We start from the raw sequence: 19649 nt of genomic DNA on the forward strand, positions 1-19649 counted from the left end.
AGGCCACGCTGGGTTTCCACTCCCACCTCTGCTGAGTTCTTGCACAACAGGACAAGAGGGTTCAACTATACTTGTTTCCTGTGTGGGCCACGCTGCCAGAGAGCAGGGGCCTTCCTGGGGTCTGTGGGCCAGTGGACCCCAGGCAGTCTCCCCAGAAAAGCCTCCCAGGCCCCAGGGGGATGAGAAGGCCGCCAGGAGCTGCTCGGTTTCAGCCACCCCACGCTGATTTGTGAAGATGGCGTCCAGGCGGAAACCTGTGAGGATCAGTGACCGAGGACCCCCGCATCCCGCACCTAAAACAGACTCCAGAGCTGAAGTTGTTTCCTGCCGGCCTGGCAGAGGCGGCTTAGAGGCTGAAACTGCCTCTTAGAAAACAGAAAACAGTGTTTCTTGCACAACGGTGTGCAGGGAGTGAGATTCACGTCCAGTACACACCAGCGCCCTCATTCTATTCTCACATCAACCTATGAGGTAGGAAAGCCAGATGAGAAAAGTGGGACGGGGACTCAGATAGGTCAAGGAACCTGGCCAGAGTCGCACAGACCCACAGCAGTGGCACCAGGGACCACCCAATCTCTAGTTCCATCTCTCTCTCTCCGCTTCTGTCCTCTCCTCTCTGCTTGCTCTCTCTTTCACTCATTTGACAATCTTACTGAGCACCCATTACACCCCTGACACCCTGCGAGACCCTAGGCATACTGCGGGGAACAGGCTGGATGGAACAGCACAGGACCCTCTGGAGAAGCTGAAAAGTTCTGTAGTCACCAGCCGTGTCACCTAGAGCCAGGGACCCAGAGCTTGGCCTCGCTGAGGCTTAGTTTCCTCATCTGTAAAATGGGGATAAGAATGGTATCCACCCAGTGGAGTTCTTGAAAGGGTCCAATCAGGTCATCACACTCTTCGGAGGGAAGGTTCCACGCGCACGCAGGGCGGCCCTTGGGAGGGGAGTTACGCTCCGCCCGCTTGAGGGGGAGGACCTACAGTAGTTATCGTGCGTTTCTTGCGCGTGAGGGATTTGTCTGCTCTCCCCATTCATTTATTTATCCAAACATTTGTTTCTATCAGTATGTAATCACGGGTATATTTTTTAGAATTTTCCCTACTTTGGGTTATAATCTGATTCTCCCCTTCCTCGCGAATGGTTCCATCTTTGGCTACTGGGAGCTCTTTCAGTTGGCCCGTGTGTGTCTTTGACACGGTGTGTGTGGGTGTGTAAGCACGTCCTTAGTTCCTGGCTCCTACAAGGTGCTCCAGGCTCGTCTTGTGTAATCCCTGGTCGTAGAGTCAGACATTTCTCCAAGGAGCCTCGGCTCCTTTTACTGGAGAGTGGTATTCAAAACCAAGAACTGCGGAACAATGCTCCATTGCACGGATATGTTCTCTATTTATCTGTTCGTCTGTTCATGGATATTTAGGAAGTTTCCACTCTTGGCTATTATGAATAATTCTGCTGTGAGCATCTGTGTACACATTTTTGTGTAGACACGTGTGTTCATTTCTCCCGGGGGTCTACCTGGAAGAGGAACGAGTGCTGGGTCACACAGTAATTTTGTGTTTTCCTTACTGAGGAACGGCCACGCTGTTTCCCACAGTGGCTGCACCATTTTGCATTCCCACCAGCACTGGGAGAGGGGTCCGATTTCTCCGCACCCTCTCCAACACTAGTTGTTGTCTGTCTTGTTCCTATTCTAGCCGTCTTAGTGGCTGTGAGAGGGTATCTCCTTGTGGTCTTTGATTTGCAGTTGCCTAACGGTGAGTGATGTTGAGCATCTCTTCACGGGCTTGTCGACCATTCGTGTATCTTCTTTGGAGAAATGTCTGTTGAGACCCTTTTCCCGCTATTCGTTGGGCTGTCTGTCTTGATTACGGCTTTAGGGAACCCCCTTCAATTTGGGGCCTGAGGGGTGTGCCCCGCTCGCTTCACCCAAGTGCTGATCTTGATCTGCAAGAAAAGAACAAGCAGCCGTGGGCCTTGGTAATGGGCATCTCATCCATCCCAGAGGTTTTCAGTGACCGGGTGTGGGCTAACTCTGGGTGGAGACGGGTGTCCCGGTGTGAGGAGGGGAGGGGGCCAGAGGGCATGCCGCCATCCGCAGGACACTAGGAGTGGTGACCACCTGGGGCACCTGTCTTTGCACAGGCCCTGGGAGATGCAGGGAAGGTGCCATCCTGTTTGTCTCTGGGGATGCTCTCAGGGTCCCTGCAGCTGGCACAAAACAGAGGCAGAATCTGCTCCCATCACTGGCACTCACCCTCCACACCCACAGGGTGCCCGGAGGGCCTATACTTGGCTCCTCTCAAGGCCACCCCCACCAGAGTGAGATCCAAAGTGTTTGTCCCCAAACCGGTTTGCGCCCATTGTGTCCTTGTTATTGTAACCCCTACTGTAATTGTGTTATACAAGCTGCTGAAACTTGAGGGCAAACAGAAGAAGGGTAGTTTCTGTGAAAATAAACTTGAATCCCTTGGAAAAGCCTGATAAAGGCAAGTTGCTTAACAAATTTCTGCAAATGAGGTGAGTGAGACGACTGCTAAATATTGGGAGGAAACCACCAAAATCTGGAAGGGCTCTGTGCTCAGATGGCTTCTCCAGCCTCTGTAGGTTCAAGCTCCACCTTGGGAGCCATGCCTGGAAGTTGCAGGTGCTGCCTGATGGGGGTGGGTTAGGCAAGCAGCCCCAGTCTCCAGAAAAGTCTGGAATCCTCGTCAACAGATTCCAAGGACAACAGATGTCCACTTATGCAAGTTAAAGCAAACTGTTTTGCTTTGTTTTATTTATTTATTCTGAGGAAGAGTAGCCCTGAGCTAACTACTGCCAATCCCCCTCTTTTTGCTGAGGAAGACTGGCCCTGAGCTAACGTCCATGCCTATCTTCCTCTACTTCTTATACGTGGGCCGCCTGCCACAGGATGGCTTTGCCAAGTGGTGCCATGTCCGCACCTGGGATCTGAACCGGCGAACCCCAGGCCGCAGAAGCGGAACGCGCGCACTTAACCCCTGCGCCACGGGGCAGGCCGTTAAAGCAAACTGTTTAAGGCGTGCACGCGCCACTCATTATTTATGGCCCTCAAGTCCAGTTATTCTTCAATAACTGAACGTCCACGGTCCTCATTGCGTGACTCCAGGACAGCATCCTGTGCTCCAGGTGCTGTGTGGGGAGATGGAGACGAGAGACCACTGGACAGGGAGCGGAGGGAAGTGAGGTGAGGGGCAGGTTTCAATCTCACCTTGTCTCCCACCTCGTGGGACCCACGCAGCAGCCGGTGCAGGATGCGGGCAGGGTTAACGGCGCCATTTCCCAGGGGCTGGAACCGAGGCTCACAGAAGGGGCGGACTTGCAGTGTGGGGCTCACTCCATGCTTCTACAGCCCCAACAAGAAGCATCATGGGAACAAACATGGCAAAAAGAAATGAGTCCAGAGAGAGGCCTGGGGTGGGTCCCCGAGGAGCGGGCCTCCAGGATTCAGATCTTTAATAGAGCTGCGAGATGGACAAAGGAAAAGAACCCAGGTTCCAGGCCCAGCCCCTCCACCCACCGGCTGTGTGACCTTGGGCATGTCCCTTGGCTGGAGTCTGCGTCCCCATTTGCAGAGTGGCAATGGCCACACCTGTGTGATGCACACGCCCTCTGTGGGTCTGCACTCCCTCCTCCGTGAGAGGGGCCTCGCAGGGCTAAGGTAGGGAGCACGCGGGCCAGTGGTGAGTGCTTTGGAGACAGAACTGCTGCTCAGGCTCCTGACACTCAAGGGCTTTGCCATCCGGGGTCCCGAGGCCCAGGCTGCCAGCAGAGGAATGGGCTCCACGGCCCGAGTGGAGGGGCCTGGGCTCTGGGATGCCAGGGCTTGGGGTGGCAGAATCCCACACAGTCAAGGGGCTCCTCTGTCATGGTCACGTCCCCCCTCAGGGCCTCAAATTCCTCATCTGTGCAGGGGGGACAATACCCCAGCTGGGCACCTACCGGGTGGCTGGGAGGGTCAGAGGAGCGCATTCTTCATTTCCCAAACACCAGTCCTTCGAGAGATTTGTTCCATTTGAGCCCCACCTCTTCTTTTATGCCCTTAAATTGATACACTTTTTTCCTTAAGAAAAAGAAACTTTAGGACTGGGCCAGTGGTGCACTGGTTAAGTTCACACGTTCCGCTTCGGTGGCCCGGGGTTCACCAGTTCGGATCCCGGGTGTGGACATGGCACCACATGGCAAGCCATGCTGTGGTAGGCATCCCACATAGAAAGCGGAGGAAGATGGGCACAGATGTTAGCTCAGGGCCAATCTTCCTCAGCAAAAACAGGAGGATTGGCAGCAGATGTTAGCTTGGGGCTAATCTTCCTCAAAAAAAAAAAAAGGTAACTTTCTGTCATCACAGGGAGAGAACAAGTATTACTCAAGAGATTAGAAAGCAGCCATAAAGATAAGCACACGGAAATAATGTGGTTAAATTCTAGCTGCAGGCTGTTGCCGGCCAGAGGCCTTGCTGGGGGTGGGGGGTGGGCTGAGGGGGGCAGGGTTCTCCTCTGGTTAAAAAGAATGCTCAGCCAGAGTTACAGAGACCACCAGGGGTCTGACACTGAGCGGAGGCTCTCTCCTTGACCTGATCAGAAGGCTGGGAAGAGACCTGAAAAGGCAGGAAATTTCTCCGCGTTAGTTAAGGCCACGTCCATGCAGCACTAAATGACCCCAGGACCCCCTGGCTGCAGTGGGACACACCCCACCGAGCGGAGTGGGAAAGGGCTGGTCTGGTGAACCCAAAAGCGCCTCCCATGGAGCAGTGCTGGGCTTGTGGCTGAAGGCCTCCCACAGCTGGCTGCCACCCACCCAGGCAGGTCGCCTCACAGGTGTGTTCATCCGCGTGGATTTGGACCTGGCCATTCTGGGATCTTGGGCAGTTTCTTGGAATCCGCTTAGCAGACAGCCAGTTCCCACAGTCCACTCCTGCTGGGAATGCCAGGGGCAGAGGACCCAACCGCAGCCCCCTACCCGCCCCCCCCCCGCCCCGGGTTCTGGCCCCTAGAGGCCCTGTCCTGTGTGGACGCACCCCTCTGCCTGCAAGGGGACCTGCGCTGTTGGGCATTCAGTGCACTGCACAAAGAAGCTGAAGGTCCGAGGGCCTCAGGCCCAGAAACAGGTGGTTATAGAGAGGGAGACGGGGGGGTGGGGGGGGGGGGCACCAAGGAGGAGGGAAGGCCAAGTGTCTCCCGTGAGCCTGTGAGCAGCTCCCAGAGGTCACAGCCACCCCTAACCTGTCTGGGCTCCAGGCTTTAGAGCTTTAGAGCAAAGATGAAGGCAAAGGAGGAGTTCTGGAGATGGAAGAGGCGAGGGGGCATGGCTGAGGGCCCAGCTGGCCAGGGGAGAGGCCCGCGAGGTGGAGGTGCCATGCTGCCAGATATGTGAACTTGATCAGCACAGGCTGGGCCTCTCACATTCAGGGCGGGAGAGGGCAAGCCAAGGATAGCACCAGGGGGTCTGCCCGGGCTGCTGCGTGGCCGTGGAGGAGGTGCAGGTGAGCCGTGGGCCCTGAGCCGACGTCCTAGGCCGGTGGGCAGAGAGGGCTCTGCAAAGCTCCTGCCACAGCCTGTTATCCAGTGCCCCCAGGTGGACCATTTGAGAATGGCTGAAAACACTGGAAAAGGAGAAAGGAAACAGGCCCTGCCCTTACTCCCCAGATGAGGTGAAGTCACCCCGTGGAGCAGCGTCGGGCCACCCCACCTGGATCCGGCCTCTACCACTTACCTGCTCCAGGGCCTCAGGCAGACCACTCGAATTCTCAGTTTTGTCGTATGTGAAATGGGGTTCCATCCTCAGCCACACCGTTTGTTTTCAGTGGCATGGAAAATGGTGACAGCATGACAAAGCCACATGGAGACCGTGCAGGTCTCAGGAAATCTACAGAAGGCAGAAATACTAACATTGTCATCAAAGGCAGGGGACCCTGGCTCCGACTGCCATCCCCGCCACCGTCCCCTGAACAACCTGGGTAAGTTATTTTCCATCCCTCGGCCTCAGCCTCATCTGTAAAGTGGGTGAATGTGATGGTGTGAGAAGCACTCGACACTGAGAAGACCCTGTCTGCTTCCAAGTGGGGTCACACGAGGATTTAATTACAGCAAATTAATTTAAATTGAATGAGACAGTGCATGCAAAATACGTAGCCTCGGGCAGAATCTCGGTGGTAAATGCTGGTCCTACTGGGGCTCTGAGACACCTCCGGGCTCAGCTGTTCCAGCTGGGGGCCAGGGAGGCAGCACCTGGAGGTGGCACCCCGACTGAAGGCAGAGTGGGCCAGCTCCTCCCCTGCCGCCTGCCTGTGTGCCAGCCCAGACCCCAGGGCCTTCCTCACACAGAGACAAGGACATGGGCTGGCCAGCATGGACTTGAACCAAAGCCCGAGGCTCTTCATCTGAGCTCAGATGCCCACTGGGACCTGCCCTCTCTGTGCCCACTGCAAATCCACCCCCAAAGCCATACACCGGCCTGGAGGCAACCCCGCGCTCCTCTGTGTCTTATCAAGCCTGGCGGAAGGGAAGGAACACATGCTTCTCTTCTGCCCTCCTAGGTTCTACGACCCTGGGCCTGCCTGATACCCCACTCATCCCAGGCCTGTCTCCTGTGACTTTAAACCGTGTTCACGGTGAGACACGGGTGGCCGCTGTGAAAGACGACGCGAGTGGAGCCATATTAAAATACAGCCAGGGCAGCCATTTCAGAAGAATTGCGTTTTACATCTTGTTTTCATTATCTTCCAAACTGAACCAAACCGCCAACATCCCAAGAAGTCAGAAAGGACGAGAATATCCTGTCTACAAGGACTCATGCAACTGGACTTAGCTGAGGACTGGATTGCTAACCAATCGACGGAGTACGAGGCTGGCCTTCTGCCTGATGACCGAACCTCGGCTAATCTATGAAGCGCAAACCTAGCCTGACCTCATCCAGCACCAATGAACTCTTCTTTAATACAACTCAACTCATCCTCCCTTTTTCCCGGAAAAACCCTGAGCCCGTCTCCTCGAATCGGGGCACTATTTGGGTTTCTACCTGAATTGCTCCCGAATTGCAATTCTTTGATCCCAAATAAACGCTTTGCCTCTTAGACTGGTTTCTGTTTTTGTTGACACTGCTGAGCTGGACGGGCTTCTCCTGCAGGTGAGCGGGGCTGTGGGGGCCACAGAGGCTATGTGGACTGTGGGCAAGGGCTGGGGAAGGCCTGGTGAGGGGCCAGGGGACGGGATGTCCCAGGAGCTGCAAGGTCTTAGGTGTTCAGAGCAGGCAGCACTGGGGGCATGGATAAAGAGCATGGGCCCAAAGAAAGAGACCCTAACTCTGCTATCTGCTTCTGTGTGACCCTGGGCAAGTGACTTGACCTCTCTGAGCCTTGTTTGCTGAACTGTAGAGAAACCTATCTTTTACCAAATGTATTGATTGTAGGAGAAACACCAAATCAATATCTCGATAGATCTAAAGGGGTATTTGATAAAGTCCAATGTCCATTCCTGATTTTAGAAAAAAGACTTTATTAAAATAGGAATAGATTTTATGCTTTAACATGGTAAAAAATATATATATATAAATATTTGACACCAAAAGCCAGCATTATATTCACTGACAAAACACGGGATGCATTTCCATTAACTTCTGGAACAAGGCAAGGAATTCCTGTCACTACTAATATTTACTGCTGCTCCAGAGGAGCTCAGCCAGCCATTAGACAGGACACACAAATAAGAGGGATAAGTGTTGGTTATGCAGAGGCCAAACCCCACTGCTTTTAGATTGGATTATTACCCGGAAAAGCTAAGAAAATCAGTTCAAAAAACTATTAGAAACTTTAAGCAGATTAGAAAAGATTAATATTCGCAAATCAAGTGAAACTACTCTGTGTGATCCTATGCTGGTGGATGCGTGTCATTACACATTCGTCCAAGCCCACAGAATGTACACCAAGAGTGAAGGTGGCGGACTTCGACAATGCTGCTGCGTCGATGCACGCTCAGCAACTGTAACAAATGTCCCCCTCTGGTGGGGACGTGGGTAACGGGGGAGGCTGTGCATGTGCGGGGCACAGGGTAAACGGGAACTCCTTGCACTTTCCACCCATTTTGCTGTGAACCTAAAACTGCTCTAAAAAATAAAGTCTATTAAAGAATCAATTGCCTCTGTATAGAAACGGATATATAGCAATCGATTAGAATGTGCCTCTGAAGGAAAGACCTCATTCATAATTGCATTCAAGAAAAAAAAAGAGTAAAATGCCAGGAAGTAAATCCAGCAAGAATTGTGTAAGTTCTCCGTGAAGAAAAGGGGCCTAAAGGAAGACCTGAACAGAAAGACAGGCTTTATTCTTGGAGAAGAAACGCAACATCGTGAAAACGTCTATTTTTTCTAAATGACTTATGCATTTCATAAAATCCCAACAGGATATTTTCAAAATTAATCGAATGATTCATCTAGAAGAATGAACGTGTGCAAATAGCCAGGAAGGTGCTGTAAGGGAGGAGTTATGGGGGAGCACTGACTCCATCAGCTATTAAAATGCTCGATGCTCGCAATCCTAATTATCCGAGGTAACTGGGCACTCACCATGTTCCAGGCCCTGCTCCAAGGGCTTCATAGCGACCAAACCATTTGATCTTCAGCACAGCACTCGAGGCGGTAGGCGTTAGGGGCTCAGGACATGTACCCTTTTCCTGCTGCCCCGGTCCACACCCACTGAGAGGAGGACAGCAGGTCAGGACGCAGAGGGCCACACAGCCTTCTCATTACTGACAGAAGCTAGGTGAGGGCGACGCAGAGGCAGTAGCAACAAGGAGCTTCTTAAAGCAGAACTCCATCAAGAGAAGAAAAAACCAGCCACAGCCTGGGAGAAAACGCTTGCAAAACACCTATCTGAGAAAGAACTTGTATGCAAACTATGCAAAGAACTCTTACAACTCAACAATAAGGAAACAAACCACCCAATTAAAAAATGGGCAAAAGATCTAAACAGACACATCACCAAAGGAGATATACGGATGGCAAATAAGCATAGGAAAAGACGACCAAAAGCATGTATATCAGGCAATCGCAAATTATAACAAGATACCACTACACAACTACGAAAATCCAAAAAACTAAAATAAAAAAGCCCAAATGCTGGTGAGGATGTGGAGCAGCTGGAATTCTCATTCGTTGCTGGTGGAAATGCAAAATAGCACGGCCGCTGTGGAAGACAGTTCGGCAGTTTCTTATGAAGCTAAGCGCAGCCTTAGCACAGGATCCAGTCATCACGCGCCCTGGTACTTACCCCACTGACTTGAAAACGCATGTCCACACCGAAACCTGCACATGAATGTTTATAGTCGTTTCATTCATAATTGCCCCAAGCTGAAAGCAATCAAGATGTCCTTCAATAGGCGAATGGAAAATGGAATATATGTCCGTACGATGAAATATTATTCAGTCCTAAAAAGAAATTGGCTATCAAGCCACAAAAAGACATGGAGTAATTTTAAATGCAAATTGTTTAGTCAAAGAGGCCAGTCTGTAAACTGTGTGATTCCAACTATCTGATGTTCTGGAAAAGGCAAAACTATAGAGACACTAGAAAGATCAGCGGTTGCCCTGGACTCCGGGGCAGCGGGGAGAGGGACGAGTATGCGAAGCGCGGTGGATTTTTAGAGCAGGGGAACTGTTCTGTGATGCTGCGATGGTGGATACACGACATTTTGAATTTTTTGAAACCCATAGAACTGAGCAACAAAAAGAGGGGGCTCTAATGTAAATTATGGACTTTGGTTAATCGTGGTGTATCAGTATTAGTTCATTGATTTATTATTTTTTTTGCAAGGAAAGATTCACCCTGAGCTACCATCTGTTGCCAACCTTCCTCTTTTTTTCCCCTCCGCAAAGCCCCAGTACATGGTCGTATAGCCTAGTTGTAAGTCGTTCTAGTTCTTCTGTGTGAGCTGCCACCACTGACAGATGGGTGGTATGGTTCCATGACCAGGAAGCAGAACTGGGCGGCGGAAACAGTGAGCACCGAACTGTAACCGCTAGGCCTGCAAGGCTGGCTCTAGTTTATCAGTTTCAACAATGTGTCACCCTAATGCAAGATGTTAATAATGGAGGAAACTGTGAGCAAGGAAGAAAGAGGGTACGTGGGAACTCTGTTCTAGCAACTCAGTTTTCTGTAAATCTAAGACTGCTCCAAAAAATAAAGTCTATCAATTAATTTAAAGAGAAAAGAAAGAAAAGAGGGGGCTGGCCTCGTGGCGCAGCGGTTAAGTTTGCATGTTCTGCTTCAGCGGCCTTGGGTTCACTGGTTCGGATCCCAGTTGGGGACATGGCACTGCTGGGTAAGCCATCTGTGGTAGGCGTCCCATGTATAAACTAGAGGAAGATGGGCACGGATGTTAGCTCAGGGCCAGTCTTCCTCAGCAAAAAGAAGAGGATTGGTGGCAGATGTTAGCTCAGGGCTAATCTTCCTCAAAAAAAAAAAAAAAAGAAAGAAAGAAAAGAAAACCAACCGAGAGATGGACAGACTTTCCCCATCCAGCTGCAGGCAGCCATGAATGCCACCAGTCCCCCAGGTAGGAGGGGAGGGGTTCTCTGGGGTGAGGGTGAGCGGGGGTATCCTGGTTCAATGTCCAGTTCCTCATCCCAACTCACCAGTCAGGTCAGCCTCTCTCCTGTCCTGCGGCCAGAGATCTAAGTATTGGGGAAAATCCCTTCCAGGTGAAGGAGTTCAGAACATGCCACCCCAAAACATGCTGCTTTGGAATACTGATTATTTTGAGCTGACGGCCCCTGAGGACCAGCAGATGCAGCAAGGACTCTGCTCTCCTGTTTCTACCTACAAGCAGGTCATCAAATTTCCCATGAGAAAGGACCCTCCTGCCCCGGGAAGAGAGAGTTCTCATCACCAGAGACTGGGGGGCGGTGACGAAACGGATCTGTGCAAACAAACCTGCGAAAATAACCCTTCTCCTCCATTAGCTTCCTCCGTATGTTTCCCAGTCACTGTCCCCCCACTTACTGCCCCAGCCAAACCCCTTCGTCTGTCACTTCCCCACAATGTTTCTTTCTTTGTTGAAAAGGGTATATAAGCTTTTAAGCCCAACGGTTTCTTTGAGTCTTCATTTTTCTTCTGAAGACTCCAGTGTACACGTGAAAATATTAAATAAATGTGCATGCCTTTCTCCTGTTGGTTCATCTTATGCCAGTTAACTCTCAGGCCAGCCACAGAACCTAAAGGAGCGGCAGGAAGTTTTCCTCCCCTTCGCAGCAGGGCACCAGGGGAGGGGCGGAGGCTCCCAACCCCACAGAAAGCTCCCCTGTTATTCCTGGATGAGGAAAACTGTTCTGCCCAATGCAGTATAGAGAGCAATGCAGCATTTGAGAGTCCAGAAATGGCCCTAAGTACCAAGGTGGCATTTCCAGTGGGGGAGGGGGGAAGATGAATTGATAAACGGGGTTGTGAGGAAAGGCTCTCCCAGCCTGCTAGAGAGCTTTCCCCTCACCTGTCACACGACCTAAAATTCCCCCAGAGCCCTTCACTCTGGGGGCAGGTGTGGTCACATTGGCCTGTCTTCTGCTCCCCCAGGGGGCCCGGCGCAGGAGCAGGTTACCTGTGAGTTGGGAACTGAGGGGCCTGGTCTGAGCGGTGGGCACCACCTTGGGATTCCGGGAAGCTGGGGATGCTACTTCCTCTGCCCTGCAGCTGACCTGAGAGCAAGAGGGATTTGGGGGACCCAGGCCTGGGGGAACAGGGCCCCCAGTCTCTGACGATGGCGGCGGGTGGGGGATGCCCCGGGGGCACCAACAAGCCTGGTGATGAACCAGGTGAGGTGAGGGAGCCAAAAGGGTTGACCATACAGAAAGGGCAGGGCAGTGTGTCTGCGAGCCTGTACGCATGTGCGTGCGCACACTGAGTGCCTGTTTGCATGCGCGTAGTGGGTCGTGCGTTGAGTGTGTGCACCCTGCACGTGCATTGTGCTCGCGGTGTGCTCCTGTCATCCAGGGTGGGGAGAGGAGGAGGAAGCCGGGACGGAAAGGCCTGGTCCGCGGTGGATTCGGATCTACAGGCCGTCAGCTCTTCCGCCCGCTCCCTCCCTTGGCCCCCGGGTGTACACCCAGGAGGAGGCTCACAGCCTTCATAGACCGGCAATCGGTACCCCCAGACCGCGATGACGCTGGGGAGAGGTGTGGGGAGGCCGGGCCGGGGGAGACCCAGCCTAAGGGTCTCAGGAGGCCCCAGCTGGTCCTGAGATGAGGGGGCCGCAGGGCAGAGGTTCGCGCCAGTTGGGAGGCTCCGGCCTCCAGGGGGCGCCCCCGAGCCAGGACCCGGGATCGGTCCTGCAGTCTCTTCCATCCATAATACCCAGCCCTGGGAGGGGGTGTGTGTGAGAGTCGGTGGGGGCTTATCCACCCCGCCCCCCATCTGCGCTGCTCCGGGAGATGTTCCAGTTCATTTGGCGTCTGTTCAACGAGCCCGCGAGGGCCCTGCAGACCCCTCGGTGGGAAGGAGAAGCCGGACCCCCGAGGGCGGTGCTGTGTCCTCGGGCTGTGGGGCTCCGGGGACACTGGAGGACAGAATGAACTCTGCCCAGGGGTCGGGTGGGCGGCCTGGGAGGACAAGGAGGAGTTTAATGTGAGGTGTCCCAGGCCGAGGGCGCAGCTTGAACAAAGGCCCAGAGGTGGCAGAGCTGGGGGCGCTGGACGCACCGAGAGCCCGGGGAGGGGGAGGCCTGCGGAGACCTGCGCCGCCACCCCCGCGGATCCCATCGGGAGGCTGCGGGGCGTCCTCTGCGGCCTCGGGGCCGCGGTCTCGGTCCCCCGCCCGGCCTCGAGGTGGCAGCACCCAACCTCCGGTGCTCGCTAGGAAATCCCCATCTCCCGGTGCCACCCGATCATCCGGCTTATAACCCCCGCTGCGCTCAGCACTTCTGGCGCGGTCCCCCGGTTCTCCAGCGCCCCGGGGACTCCAGATGGTGGGATGAGGCGCCTGAATGGAGGCCGAGTTGGCATCCGCGGGGCAGGGCGTCCCCTAGGCGTCCCCACCCGATGGGTTCAATGAGGTCACGCCGGTCAGTGCTGAGGACAGAGCCGGCACAAAGGAGGTGCTTAATCAAAGGGAGCGCTTCTTCATTGCGGTCTCCCCCCCAAGCCCCATAGGTGCCAGTCACTCCCCCTCCAACTTTCCCACTCTGGAACTTTCTTCCATCCCTTTCCACCGCCCTCCCTTTGCTTCCCTTTACAGAAAATCAAGAAAGACGCCCCGCCCCTCCCTTTCCGTCTTCTACTTATTAAGAACGCAATAGTCTCCCTTCAGGGTAACATTCTATTTTACGAGAAAGTTCTGACTTCATAGCACCTTAAACCCAAAGGAAGTGATCCTCGTGGAATTGCAAGCACAGCGCCAGGCTCCTCTAATCCAGCAGGGCGACAGTGGGGTCCTGAGGGTCAGCAGGTCCCAGCCGGTCTCAGCTCCTCCCCCCTCCCGCGGCTCCTCCCAGCCAGTCGGGCACAGGTGCAGGAGCCCAGGAGGGGGCAGGGGCGTTCCTGAGTCTGCGTTTCCCAGGGGACGCCCTGCAGAGCCAGAGCAGGTGAGGCCCCGGCAGATTCGCCTGGAGGATACAAGGTACTGCAGGACCTGTACCATCCCAGGCCACCCTTCCTCCCGGGCAGTGGCGGCCAGGGCCACTTTCCCCTCAAAGAAACCCTGCCCTGTTGGTGCAGAACTCCAAAGAGGGAGATATTACTGAGGGATGGGGGGCCTGCGCCAGAGGGGTCTGGCCTGGGCTTGGCTTTGACCTTGAGCTTGTTACTTACCTCCCTGAGCCTCAGTTTCCTCGTCTATGAAATGAGAATAATTACACCTATTCTGTCTCTGGCAACGTTTTTAATGCCTGCAAGCGTCAATTTTCTCATTGGTAAAATGGAGTTAATCATAGCCTTTCCTGTCTAGCTTACAGTTTTGCAATTCAATCCATCCATCCATTCGTCAAATGACAATAATAAAGAAAGGAGAGTGCTTGCCATACGTCTGGTAGTGTGCACAGAACTGAACTCCTCCATGCCTCCCCACCACTCTGGGAGGTGGACATCGGTATTACCACCATTCTACAGATGGGAAAACTGAGGCCAGTGACGCACTCCGCATCACACAGCTGAGGGTGATTCACACCCAGGCAGTCTGGTGCTCTGGCGCCTCTCTGGACACAGGCCACTCCACCAGGGATGTGTGGGCATAGCAGCCGGCAGGAAAGAGTGGTTGAATGAATGATGCTGTAAAAGTGCCCTGTGGAGAGGGTGTGGCCCACTGTGCTGACACACCAAGTCAGACTGGGGTCAGGGACATCCACACCCCACCCTGCTCGCTGACACAGATGAGCTCTGCAGGTTTTTGCACTGGAACATGAAAAGGGTGGGGTTTGCCGTGTATTTGCACCCCATCTGAGATGTAGGACTTTTATGGGTCCCCTGGGTTGTCACAGGGCAGGGTCTTTGGGACACAGCTTGGGACTCCCTGGTGTGGTTGAAAGAGCATGAATTTTATCTGCAGCAAGACATGAATTCGAATCTTGACTGTGTGGCTGCCTCCCTGAGCCTCAACAGGCTCATCTCTAGAATGGGAATGTTTATGACAGCTTAGTAAGGTGGTTCTGTGAATTGAACCCGCAAAGTGAGCTGGAACTGTGGCAGCCTGAACTCATCTGCCCGTTCCCCACATGCCCGAGGTCACGCTGGAGGAAGATTAGAGCAACCAGCCCCGAGTCCTCAGCATCCCCTATTAGACATCACAGACCATTTTCTCTGGGCAGCAATATTGCGGTGCTTGATGCCATATCAGAAAAAAAATAACTTTGCCTGGAAAATACCTTCCTGGTAACTTCCGGTCACCTCAGCTCCCCAGGCAGCCTGCTTGTTGCTGGGGTCGCTTGCTCTGCTTAATTAAGCTCTGCCTGGGAAGAAGACTTTGCAGGTAGAGAACCTGCCGAAACTGACAGAGGCTGGTGGTGGACTGCATCTCTGCAAATACTCATGTGGGTGAGCATCATGCCGGGCTCCGTCCTAGGCACCAAGACAGCCAAGATTTTTTCTTTTTAATGTTCATTCTGAGATGAATTTTATTATCAAAGAAATCAACTGCATCGTTAAGAAAATGAAATTACATAGTGGTTTATATGTTTGAGGCCAGCAAATCCTGGCTCCTTTATATTTCCTCTTAATTCTAATTAAAATCTGAACACTTCCTCTTTGGGCCCCTCATTCCTCTTGTCTTTTGTCACAGGCAGCTAAAAGAAGAGGGCTGGCATTTTCAACGTTCTGCCCGGAAGTCACTTTAACCGGCTCTATACGTATACTGGACACCTTTTCTGTTTTCCCTATCACCAAATGCAACAGTTTTGCTAAGTATTGTGGTAGAAAGACTAAAATTAAGGCCCGATATTATGTATGCCTTGACTTCCGTTGAGATTGGGAGGACCTCAAATGGCCTAAGGGCAAGTCCGCAGAACCCCAGCTCTGCTCCTGTGGATGACGTCCCCTAGCTAAACAACCCTCCTATCACGTGGGCCAGCTACAATTCCTGTTTATCCCTGTGTAGCTGGTTTCGGTTCCCTGGCAGCCCATGGAACTACACAAACAAGCCCATCAGGGGAACCAGGCGCACCCCGCCCTCTTGATTCTCCAAAGCCTGGCTCCCACCACCCCTGGTTGTTCATAGTGCAAGCCAGGTGTGAGCCCACATGGCATGCGGTGTCCTCCTCCGCTGGGCTGGGAGTTTACGTGACTCACAAACTGCTGTCCGTCTCATCTGTCCAGTGTTGGTGTCGTGTTTCCAGCCATTCCCATCCCCTAAGGGTTACGGGAATGTCACCACTGAGATGAAGAGGGAGAGGCTAAAACAAGTGTCTGCTTTTATCTCACTTGGTTTCTGCAACGGGGTGCTGTTTTCTTCGGCCTCCCGCGGCTATGTCCTCGCCGTTCTTTAAGCTTTCACTCACAGTTTCCTCAGGGCCCTTCCTACTGCCTGGTCCCCAAACCAATGCCACACGTTTCAAGCTTTTATTTCAACAGCATCCTACTTCTACGTATCAAATTGTCTTCCGGTCCTCTACGGCTGCGTAACAAACCACCCCCAAATTTAGCAGCTGAAAACAACAGTCGTTCATTTGCTCACAGTTTGCAATTTCACGGCCTCAGCAGGATCGTCTCAGCTCCACACGGCATCGGCTGGGATAGCTGAGTGCCTGGAAGATCCACTCCCCAGATGGCTCCCTCCTGTGGCTGGGGGCTCAGCTGAGACGGTCGGTGGGCCGGGAGCCTCCCTGAGCCCCCATGTGGGCCTGTCCGGGCAGCTGCCTGGGCCTCCTCACAGCATGGCGTCTCAGCTCCAAAAGGTCAGGCCCAGAGAGGCATGCCGCCGCTTCTGCCGAGTCCTGGGCCCAGCCCAGACTCAAGGGGTTAGATGTAAGCTCCACATCTCAAGAGGAGGAGTGGCATGTGTCTACAGAGAGGGGAGGGGTGGTTCAGAGCCATCTTTGGGAGGCTAGCTACCACGCCCCTGATTTTACACGTGAGAAAACTGAGACTCAGCAGTGGGACCGGGGGCACAGGGGGCAGAGGAATAATAGAGATTTCAGCATTTATCAAGCTTTTCCCACGTGCCCAGTACTACGCTGGTTGCTCCCACTTGCAATCTAACAACAATCACCTGAGGCAGGAAGGATTATTATCCCCATTTTACAGATAAGGAAACTGAGTCACAAGCGGGTGGGAAACCTGCCCAAAGCCACATGGCGTGTAGGAGGAGTGCCCAGAATCAAAGCTGAGCAGTCTGGCTCCAGAGCCCAGCCTCTGAACCAGCAGCAGAGTCCAAAAACCATTACATGTTTTGTCTTGGGACCCGGTTTTGGCACTAACAACAAAGTGGAACTGTACCCAAGACGCTAGAGAGTTCCAAATCAAACAAAATGCGACATTCTTCATGCTTGAGCACAGTACGTTCTGGAAAATAGTGCCGTAGAATGGCCTGCATTTTCCCACAGGAGCCCTCTGTGGCAGTTTCACGGCCAGTTTCTCCCCAGTACCCATTTCTCTGTCTTATGCAGCAACAGACCTTTTAGCTGATCACCTGGCTCTCCACTTAACAACTTTTTTTCCCAGCTCCCCTTGCAACTAAGGAGATTAAGGGTTAAGAGCAATGAGGATAACAGCAGAAGTGATGGGGTGATCTCTGAGTTGGGTCTGCTGGCTGAGTGTGGGTGCAATGGCAGGAGCTGAAGCAGCTGCTTTGAACCATGAGATGAAAGCTGAGCATGGAGAAGTAGAGCAGGGTAGCAGGAGCTTAGGGTGTTTGGATGACTTTGGGGAGCAGCCTAATCCTTGAGCTTGACTGCCCACCTCTGGCCTCTTACCTGAGAGAGAAATAAAATTCTACCTTCTTTAAGCCATTGTTAATTTTAGTGTTTGTTTCTGCATCTGAAACTGTATCATAACTCACAGGCTATCTTCGAATGGAAGGGTAATGCTTGTCCAGGGATGTCGCAGTTGGGCGGGTAGGTCTGTGGTCCCTCCCGGCCCTGGAATTCTGTGGCTTTGTGATGGGAAAGGGTTGGGCTGGGCTGAGGGCTTCCAGCAGTTTCTAGGCTCTGGACTAGATGTTGATTTTTTCCTCCTCTCCTCACGTGAACTATTTTCCCTCCACCTCAGCTCTGACCTTCTGTAACTGAACTGGGGCTGGGCTGCATTTAAAACCCAAATGGAAAGGAAGAAGCTGTCTGCAGATGAACTTTCCTCTGGGAAGTTGGGATAATTTATGATCATTTTGCAGGGGCCAGAAATTCATTTTGTGAAATGCTGTTTTTGTTTGTTTTTTCCTCTGCCAAAACGTCAGAGTCATTTAGGGCTTTTATTGACTCTGATTTTAAAAAAACAAAACACTTTATTTTCCCAGCACGGCTAAGGTGTGGACCTTCCTGCTGAAGAAATATTCAGATTTATTTGGCTTCTCTGAGGCTGTTGGGCACATGGGGACTTCCCTGGGACAGGAAACAGAACGGGGAGGCTCAGGGGTTGGCAGAGACAAAAGCCGAACTGAGATGGGGTGAGGGTTTGTCGGGGGATGGGGCCTGGAGCCCCAGGCATGGCGAGGCTCAGGCAGAGGCAGAAACGGAGGAGAGCGTGACAGGGCAGCATCAGTCGGGGACAGAGGTCTAAGGGCAGAGAAGCAAGGAGTCAGCCTGGCCAAACATGGACGAAGTGGAAATTGGTTAAACGCCAACATCAAAATGACACTGACCGTGGGGCCGACCCGGTGGCATGGTGGTTAGGTTCATGTGGTCTGCTTCGGAGGCCCGGCGCTCGCAGGTTCGGATTCTAGGTACGGCCCTAGCACCGCTTGTCAAGCCACACTGTGGCGGCATCCCACATAAAACAGAGGAAGATGCGCACAGACGTTGGCTCAGTGACAATCTTCCTCACACACACACACAAAAATGACACTGATCACGAATGTATCATCCTGACGTAGAAGTTGCTTTCAGATCTTACAAAGTGGAGTCAGTATCGCGCGCGCCTTCCTCAAAGGGCGAATGTGAGGCTTAAGTGAGTTAAGAGACAGAAAGTACTTACGACAGCATCTGGCTGAGAATAACGGCTCGAAATGTTAGTTGCCACTGCCATTGTCACCATCTATCATCACCATTGTCATTGCCATCATCATCCCCCCGTCCTAGCTTAAACAGACAGTTATTCCCTGGAGTCAGCCCTGGTCTCTCATGACCAAGAAAGGCTTTCTCATAAGAAAGCTTCATGCCGCTGGAAACAGTGGTTGCTCAAGGCAAATAAGGAAGGCGCTTCAATTTCTGCAAAATTCAAGGAAGCTTGGGTCGGGATTTCTGTCTTTTAAGCTCAGTCGACAATGACACATATCGGTTGGATGAGTTTCAAGTGCTTTTTCCCCGAACTCGCCTCACACTTCCCATCTCCTTTTCATTATTATTTAGAATGTCAGGGGGCCCACCCAATGGCGTAGTGGTTAAGTTCATGTGCTCCATTTCGGTGGCCTGGGTTTGGCAGGTCTGTATCCTGGGCACAGATCTACACTCCGGTCATCAAGCCATGCTGTGGCAGCATCCCACATAGAAGAAACAGAAGGACTTACAACTTGGACCTATAGCTATGTACTGGGGCTTTGGGGAGAAAAAAAAGAGGAAGATTGGCAACAGATGTTAGCTCAGGGCCAATCTTCCCCACCAAAAAAAAACCCTCACAAAAACCAAGCATTAAAAAGAATAGAAAATTAATTGTGGTAAAATATACATAACATACTATTCATCCTCTGAATTGTTTTTAAGTGTAAAGTCAATAGTATTAGGCACATTCACAGTGTTGTGGCTCATGGTCACTTTTATTCTTAATATTATCTTGCAGGATCTTGGGGAACAAGTTTGTCATTTCTCCCTAAGCCTCCCCTGTCATCAGTCCCTGTTGTTGCCCCCAGACTCGAGTAGAAGGAACTCCTCCTGAATATTTTAGCTTAGAGGAGGATCACATCTCCTGACTTTAGATCAACCTGGGGTCGAAGCTGACACCGCCCCCCCCCAGCCCTGCCCCCAACCCCCAGACCCGCTCAGCAGCGTTGGGGAGCACGGCTGTAGGGACCTCATCC

The 19649-nt window shown here is 52.6% G+C and overlaps 2 long non-coding RNA genes across 4 annotated transcripts; one reads left to right on the plus strand and one right to left on the minus strand.

Moving 5' to 3' along the window:
* Window positions 1-428: 428 nt before the first annotated feature.
* Window positions 429-18859, minus strand: LOC103560175 (uncharacterized). Of its 3 annotated transcripts, XR_011534584.1 has the most exons (7): window positions 18611-18854; window positions 9279-9451; window positions 5729-5881; window positions 4814-5618; window positions 3959-4613; window positions 3228-3362; window positions 429-1942 (listed from the first exon to the last, which is right to left on the minus strand). It is a non-coding gene; the product is annotated as an uncharacterized lncRNA (long non-coding RNA). The 3 variants fall into 3 exon arrangements; XR_011534585.1 differs by lacking the exon at window positions 4814-5618 and having other exon boundaries at window positions 3959-4323; window positions 18611-18859; XR_011534583.1 differs by lacking the exon at window positions 4814-5618 and having other exon boundaries at window positions 18611-18858.
* On the plus strand, window positions 5820-7088 carry LOC139080247 (uncharacterized). Its single transcript, XR_011534586.1, has 2 exons — window positions 5820-5972; window positions 6552-7088. It is a non-coding gene; the product is annotated as an uncharacterized lncRNA (long non-coding RNA).
* Window positions 18860-19649: the final 790 nt, after the last annotated feature.

Source organism: Equus przewalskii, chromosome 29, assembly GCF_037783145.1.
Source record: "Equus przewalskii isolate Varuska chromosome 29, EquPr2, whole genome shotgun sequence".
NCBI lineage: Eukaryota > Metazoa > Chordata > Mammalia > Perissodactyla > Equidae > Equus > Equus przewalskii.